This window comes from Octopus sinensis, linkage group LG6 (assembly GCF_006345805.1).
Source record: "Octopus sinensis linkage group LG6, ASM634580v1, whole genome shotgun sequence".
Lineage (NCBI taxonomy): Eukaryota > Metazoa > Mollusca > Cephalopoda > Octopoda > Octopodidae > Octopus > Octopus sinensis.
This window is the reverse complement of record NC_043002.1, coordinates 22,286,804-22,294,303: the sequence shown is the minus strand read 5'-3', so window position 1 is coordinate 22,294,303 and position 7,500 is coordinate 22,286,804. Positions and strand designations below refer to the sequence as shown.

Genomic DNA, 7,500 nt, shown 5'->3' with positions numbered 1-7,500 from the left:
CATCAGGGTAGGAGAGTGTGCGCCCTCTGGTGTTGCGAGTAGATGGCTTCCAGAGGAGAAGAGTAGAAATTACTTCTTTTTCAGCTCTACAACAATGTCCAGCAAACTGGACTCTCCTACCTTTCACAAGAGATGACACAGGTGGTAATTTCCCATATATTTGCATTTTGGTTGGATGGCGCCTCCACGAGAGATTTTGAGCTCTCATAAGGAGGCGAGTGTAGGTTCCATCCAACCGCCTCTCAAGCTTCTTTGATAACGTCCAGGTTTCTGAGCCATATAGTAGAATTGGTTCGACTGTGGCTTTGAATATTTCAAGTTTGAAGTCTCTACTTAGATTTGATGACCAGATCTTATGCATGTCATTACAGGCTGACCAGGCCATACCCTTTCTAGTTAGAAAGTCTTTTCCAGATGATGATATGTATGACCCAAGATATTTATAATCAGAAACCATATTTAAAGGCGCACTGTTGAGAGTGTGGATGATGCAATCACTGTTGGACAGGCACTTGTTTATGTATTCAGTTTTGGCCTCATTGAGGTAAAGACCTACGCAATTTGAGGCTTGTTCAAGAGATTGTAAAAGAGACTGGGCATTGGAGAGAGAATCACTGATAAGAGCGATGTCGTCAGCAAAGTCAGTGTCTGTCAAGTACTCAGCTGGGTGTCTGGAACTTCTTCTTGGTTTTATTTCAAAGCCCTTGCCAGAGATGGTATCAACTGACATACGTAGCACATAATCAACAACAATGATGAAAAGAAATGGGGCGAGTGTGTCTCCCTGCAGTATTCCGGCTTTGATTGAGAAAGATGATGTTTCTCCATCAGGGGTTAAGATGGTTGAAGACGTATCTGTGTAGAGGACCTTGATGGCAGTAATAATTTTGTCTGGTATCCCATAGAGCTTAAGGATTTCAAACATCTTGTACCTATCTACAGAATCGAACATACATACATACATACATACATACATATATACATGCATACATACATAATGCATGCATGATCGCTAAATCCACAATTTTTTCATTCTCCCTGTTTATTTTCTCTTATTCCTTTCTGCTGAAGAGCATAGGCTCGAAATGTAAAAGATTTGTTCACTTTCCCGAGCGACAAACTAATACACCTGCTTGTTGTTCATACACCAACTGCGTAAATAGCATGATATGCGAAAAGAAACGAGTTAAGTACGCAAACACGAGAAAAATGGAAACAGGACAAGTAAACACAGAGAACGACCCTTCACCAATTGTCGACTGTCTGTCTACATACTAACATACATACATACATACATACATACATACATACATAATTACATACATACATACATACATATATACATACATACATACATATATACATACATATATACATACCTATATATATATATATATATATATATATATATATATATATCACGTGATCACGTGACCGACCAGTCAATCAGATGTAGTTACACATCGCTGGTCACAATGCGTTCGCATTGTTTTAGCCTTCGAATGACGCCACCCCGCCTCCACATATATATATATATACATACATATATATATATTATTTATATTATATTTATTTAATTGAACGCAACGCATCCATTTCCAAGTAAGTTTATCTTAACCTTTTCGATGCGATTCTACCCTTTACTGTTTTCCTCACCGTCCTTCTCTAATTACCCTTTTCTTCTCCTCCAACTTTCACCGTTTTCTATCTGTTTCTCTGTCCCCCTCTTTTCTCTCTCTCCTTGCACATACGTAGCCATCGTCCATCTTTCTTTTCCTGCACGGACGTTCAAAGGACTGGACGTTTTCTTTCTCTCTCTTGTATCTTTTCTGTTTTCAAAGAGTATATTTCTCCCAGTGTTCACTGTTTTCCTCTTGTTCTGGTCCTTTCGGATTCCTTGTATGTCTCCATTGTTCTGTTTTTGTTCCCAACTTTGACCCTCCGTAAATCCTAAATTTCATCTTTGAATTTATGGTGCAACAATCTTTGAAGACTCATATTGTCGTTGAAAGCTCGAAATGAGGAATAGATAGACAGCCAACAACTGATGAAGGGTCGTCTTTCTGTGTTTACTTTTTTCCATTTTTTCTGTCTCGTTGTTTACCTATTTAACTCGTATCTTTTCGCATTTCATGTTGTCTACACAGTTGGTAATGTCCTGTACCCATATATGCATGTATGTATGCATGTATATACATATATATATATAATTTATATTATATTTATTTAATTGAACGCCAAGTATCCATTTCCAAGTACGTTTATATGAATATATATATATACATACATATAAGTACTTATCTTGTATGTATATAATGCATTAATTTGCCTGTATGGCTGATAACTCGCTTGCCAAACGTAATGGTATTTTAATAATACCATCCCTTCTTATATATGTGTGTTAATTAAAGGAGTGGAGGAGGTCAAATTCAGGCTACATATGTTTCCTAGTTAGTAGATCCTCTAATGCCATAATTACCCAATGAGGAGAACCCAGCCAACTAGTCATCAGGCCAAAGATCCCTAAATTATATGAAGGTTACATTGTCGATAAGGAATTTCAACTTAACTCGCCGAAGATATGAGTAGCGAAGCCGGAAGAACAGAATAGAAAGACCAAATACAATAAACAAAAAAAAAAGACAAACTAATTTGAGAAGAAATAAGATGTTCAGTAAGTAAGAAATGATGCGCTGAAGTACTGATTTTCTGTATAAGGCAGCAAGCTGGCAAAATCTTTAGCACGTCTGACAAAAAAATGAAAGTGGAGGCACATGGCCTAGTGGTTAGAGCAGCGGACTCGCGGTCGAGGGATCGCGGATTCGAATCTCAGACCGGGTGATGTGTGTGTTTATGAGCGAAACACCTAAGCTCCACGAAGCTCCGGCAGAAGGTAATGGCGAACTTCTGCTGACTCTTTCGCCACAACTTTCTTTCACTCTTTCCTACTGCATCTTGCAGCTCACCTGCGATGGACCGGCGTCCTGTCCAGGTGGGGAACCTATACGCCAAGGAACCGGGAAACCGGCCCTTATGAGCCAGGCATGGCTCGAGAAGGAACAAACAACAACTGATTTTCTGTAGACATAGTAAAGTGATCCCAGCTTCATCTTCATAATGACCCTTCCCTTAAAGTCGGCATTCGTCTACACTAAATTCCCCCGTCTCCTCCACCCCTGCTCATTTTCTTTATTCTTAGCAACTTTAGACAATTCCCCACTCTCAAATATTTGACCACTTGCGCCACTTTTCTAATTTACTGACCATCTTATTCATTCAAACATTTGTTTTTTGTTTTGTTTTTATTTGTTTTTGTTTCTTCTCTGCTCTTCCTGCTTCGCTATTCATTGTATCTTCAGCGAGTTAACTTAATGGTAAGTTTACCTTCGTATAATTAAGGTGAGGGCGTGTGGCTTAGTGGTTAGGGGCATTCGGCTCATGATCATAAGGTCGTGAGTTCAATTCCCGGCGGCACGTTGTGTCCTTGAGCAAGACACTTTATTTCATGTTGCTCCAGTCCACTCAGCTGGCAAACATGAGTCGTACCTGTATTTCAAAGGGCCAGCCTTGTCACACTCTGTCACGCTGAATCTCCTCGAGAACTACGTTAAGGGTACACGTGTTTGTGGAGTGCTCAGTCACTTGCATGTTAATTTCACGAGCAAGCTGTTCCGTTGATCGTATCAGCTAGGACTGTCATCGTCGCAACTAACGGAGTGCTCCTATTTAATTAAAGTATCATCGGCTCGATGTGTAGCTACCTGAGTAGCCCTCACTGAGTAATTATTACATCAGAGGATCTCCTAGCTCGGAAACATATGTAGGCTGGATTTTACCTGCTCCACTCCCTCAATTTGGATTTTTATTCGCATTCATAGCAACTCAATTTGCTAACGTGAGCTGCGAAAAACATTTTTTCAGTATATTGAACTCCGATGTGAAATAAGCCTACAACTTTCGTCACCAATACATTTCTATTGTTTCATAGCGTTGCTTTTTATACCTACCACGCACTGCTTGAAGTTTACTAACTTTCTACACTTAGATCCAAGGTTCATATAGAACATAGCGGTCTCATAGCCGACCGTCAACACGTTTTTCTGCAAAATAGGGGTAGCTTATCCTGTTCAGGCTATATTATTAGAATTATCCTGCGTTTGAGAATTTAAAATCGCTTCTTTAACTTTCTAAGACATCTCAACGCTTCTAAAGCAAATTTGTTTGTTTGCTTACGTTCATCGTAATTTGAATTTAACGTATGATAGCGTCTCATAAAGCGAGATTTCTATATATCTTAAATTTGCGGAAGGATTTGTGGTGTGGGCGGTCTAGCTTAATGGTTCAGAGCGTCGCGACGCGTAATCACGGAGGTGCGAGTTCGGGTCTCAAAGCCGGACGCCAACACATTTTTCTACAAAATAGGGGTAACTTATCCTGTTCAGGCTATATTATTAGCATTATCCTGCGTTTGAGAATTTAAAATCATTTCCTTAACTTTCTAAGACATCCTAACGCTTCTAAAGCAAACTTCGTTTGTTTGTTTACGTTCATCGTAATTTGAATTTAATATATACTAGCAGTATCGCCCGGCGTTGCTCAGGTTTGTAAGGGAAATAACTATAACGCATTTTTAGAGAGTTATAGCCAAAAAATAGCAAAAAAATGATGGTAAATTTTTTTTGAGAGTTAAAAAAGGTGGAGTTGCGTCCCCTAGACGGTCTGTGGTTTGGGTTTCTGATTCTCGACCCCATGTCGAATTTATCGATTTTTTTCAGAACTGGGGGAACTTTTCAAAATTTTCGCTGCGTTAGTTTTGAATTATGATATTGGGCTATGTGTGTGTCAGGTTTCATCAGAATCGGTTGAAAGCCGTGGTCAGAGTGAGGGTACGAGAAAACAGACACACAGAAAACGCACAGACAAACTGCCGTTTATATATAGAGAGATGTATATTAAATGCCCGGATTTACCATGTGATATGGTAAGATACGTGGCAAATCCGAGTGACTGCCCGGATTTACAATGTGCCTTCACATCTTTGCGAGTGAAAGACAAGCCTAGACTAGGTCGTTTTTCCTTTACTTTTTTTTACAGACCTCATGAGTCTCCCATATACTTTTGTAGCGAGTTTAGTTTCAGCACGGCACCATTTTCAACCACAATTTTGTCCAGTAACAGGCACTCTCGACCTATATATAAATGTGTGTGCGTGTGTGTGACAAGTGTGTGTATGTGTGTATGAATGTATGTGTATGCTTGTAAAGATACGCATACATGCAGAAAGTGCTGCCCCGATTACGAAACACGTGCACAGAGAAAAGATCACTTTAATACATACATGTGTATGCGCGCGCGTATATATATATATATTTTTTTTTTTTATATGTGTGTGCATGTGTGTGTGTATATTAGCGTATATATGTATATATTGACACACACTTATATATATAAAACTGAGAATGTGTCTGTCTGTCTGTTTGAATCCCTAAAACTTGAGAACTACACAACCAATTTCATTCAAATTTCACACATGCCTTACTTAGGGTCCATGTAGTTCATGGGTAAAAAAAGTTTAACTTCTTGCCTCTTGCCCACAGCAATATCACATCTTCTCCACTATTTCAGTATTACGTGTTAAAAGTGAAGCAAAAGCATCTCTCTATTGTATGTATATGGATGTGTATTTATATATATATATATAATATATATATATATATATTATATTATATATATATATATATATATATATATATATATATATATATATATATATATATATATATATACATATATATATACACATGTATATATATAGATGTATATGTATAGCTGTATATGTATAGCTGTATATGTATACATGTATATGTATAGATGTATTTCTATAACAATTGCAGCGTGGAAGGTGTTGTAAGCCATTTAAGAAACACACAAAAGCCGTTCGATTCACTTCAACATTTAAGTTTAATTTGTCAAAATATTTTCGTCGCGCTAATATCCGCGACCTGTTCACTGACAAAAATCCGCGCTGAGATGCAGCACGGATTTTTGTCAGTGAACAGGTCGCGGTCTTATAACGACGAAAATATTTTGACAAAGTAAACTTAAATGTTGAAGTGAATCGAACGGCTTTTGTGTGTTTCTTAAATGGCTTACAAACACCTTCCACGCTGCAATTGTTTTCGTTTCAGCACACGATTTCAGATCAAATCACTTGCTATGCAAGTCATCTCTGTATTTCTATAGATATACATGTATATGTAAACATTTATGTCTAGATGTATATATAGATGTACATGTAATATGTACACATATATATATATACATATATATACATGCATATATATACATGCATACATATATACACCCATACACACACACATCGATCCACCCACCCACACATACACACACACACACACATAGGTGCAGGTTTGGCTGTGTGGTAACAAACTTGGTTCCAAAACACATGGTCCTCAGTTCAGTCCCACTGTGTGGTAACTTGGCATGTGTCTTCTGCTATAGCCTCAGACCAACAGAAGCCTTGTCAGTGGATTTTGTAGATAGAAACTGAAAGAAATCAATTGTATGTATATGCATGAATATATGTAAGTCTATGTGTGTGTCTTTGTGTTTCTCCCTCATCACTGCTTCACAACTGGTGTTCGTTTATTTACATCCCCATAACTTACTGGTTTCACAAGAAGAAACTGATACAATAAGTACCAGGCTTATCAAAATGTAAAAAAGCACTACGAAGTGTCTCATATTTTTGTTTGCCCCTCAGTTGTATCTATCAATTTATCTTTGTGTGTGTGTCTGTGTGTGTGTGTGTGTGTGTGTGTTTTTGTATGTGTGTGTGTATACCTATATATATAAATATATGTATACACACACACACATATATAACATAGTTTTTGAACCGGTACTTCAAGTAACGACTAGGGTAGGGTAACTGACTGCTTATTGTGATCATTCGTCTTTTGGTTTCCTGTAGCTTTGCTCTCTTTTACAAACCCAGTGAACATATATTTCCTATTTCAAAGAAATTCAAATAATATATATAAGACCCAAGTTAAAAAGATTTTCAACAATTCAACTTCTCTGGTTGACATTAAGATGCCCACCCCCAACAGGGGCATTAACTCTCACATTTTAGAGCTCCATGACTTTCATTTTTTAGGAGCAAAATCTTTTTAACAGGTTCAATAACACTGGAATTTTGGAATATGCGCATAAAAATCAGTAGTATGGGATACATGTGGCACGATGTAGGGTGTGTAAAGAGGGAAATAACCCTCATCTGCAATTTTGATGAAATTCGAAACATAGATATTCCAGTTCATTACAGAAAATATAACAGAAAAGTCTAATTCTTCAATTGAATGTAACCGGGCAACGCCGGGTATTTTTGCAAGCATATATATATATATATATATATATATATATATATATATATATAATATATACATATATATATATACATAAATATACATATATATAAAT

At 37.4% G+C, this 7,500-nt stretch overlaps 1 long non-coding RNA gene across 1 annotated transcript in view; it reads right to left on the bottom strand.

The window, feature by feature from the left end:
* Nucleotides 1–1,744: 1,744 nt before the first annotated feature.
* The window catches only part of LOC118763844, a 17,588-nt gene continuing 11,832 nt past the window's right edge, over nucleotides 1,745–7,500 (bottom strand). Inside the window, exon 3 of the long non-coding RNA XR_004999591.1 lies at nucleotides 1,745–1,885. This is a non-coding gene — a long non-coding RNA (uncharacterized LOC118763844). The remainder of the gene's footprint in view (nucleotides 1,886–7,500) is intronic.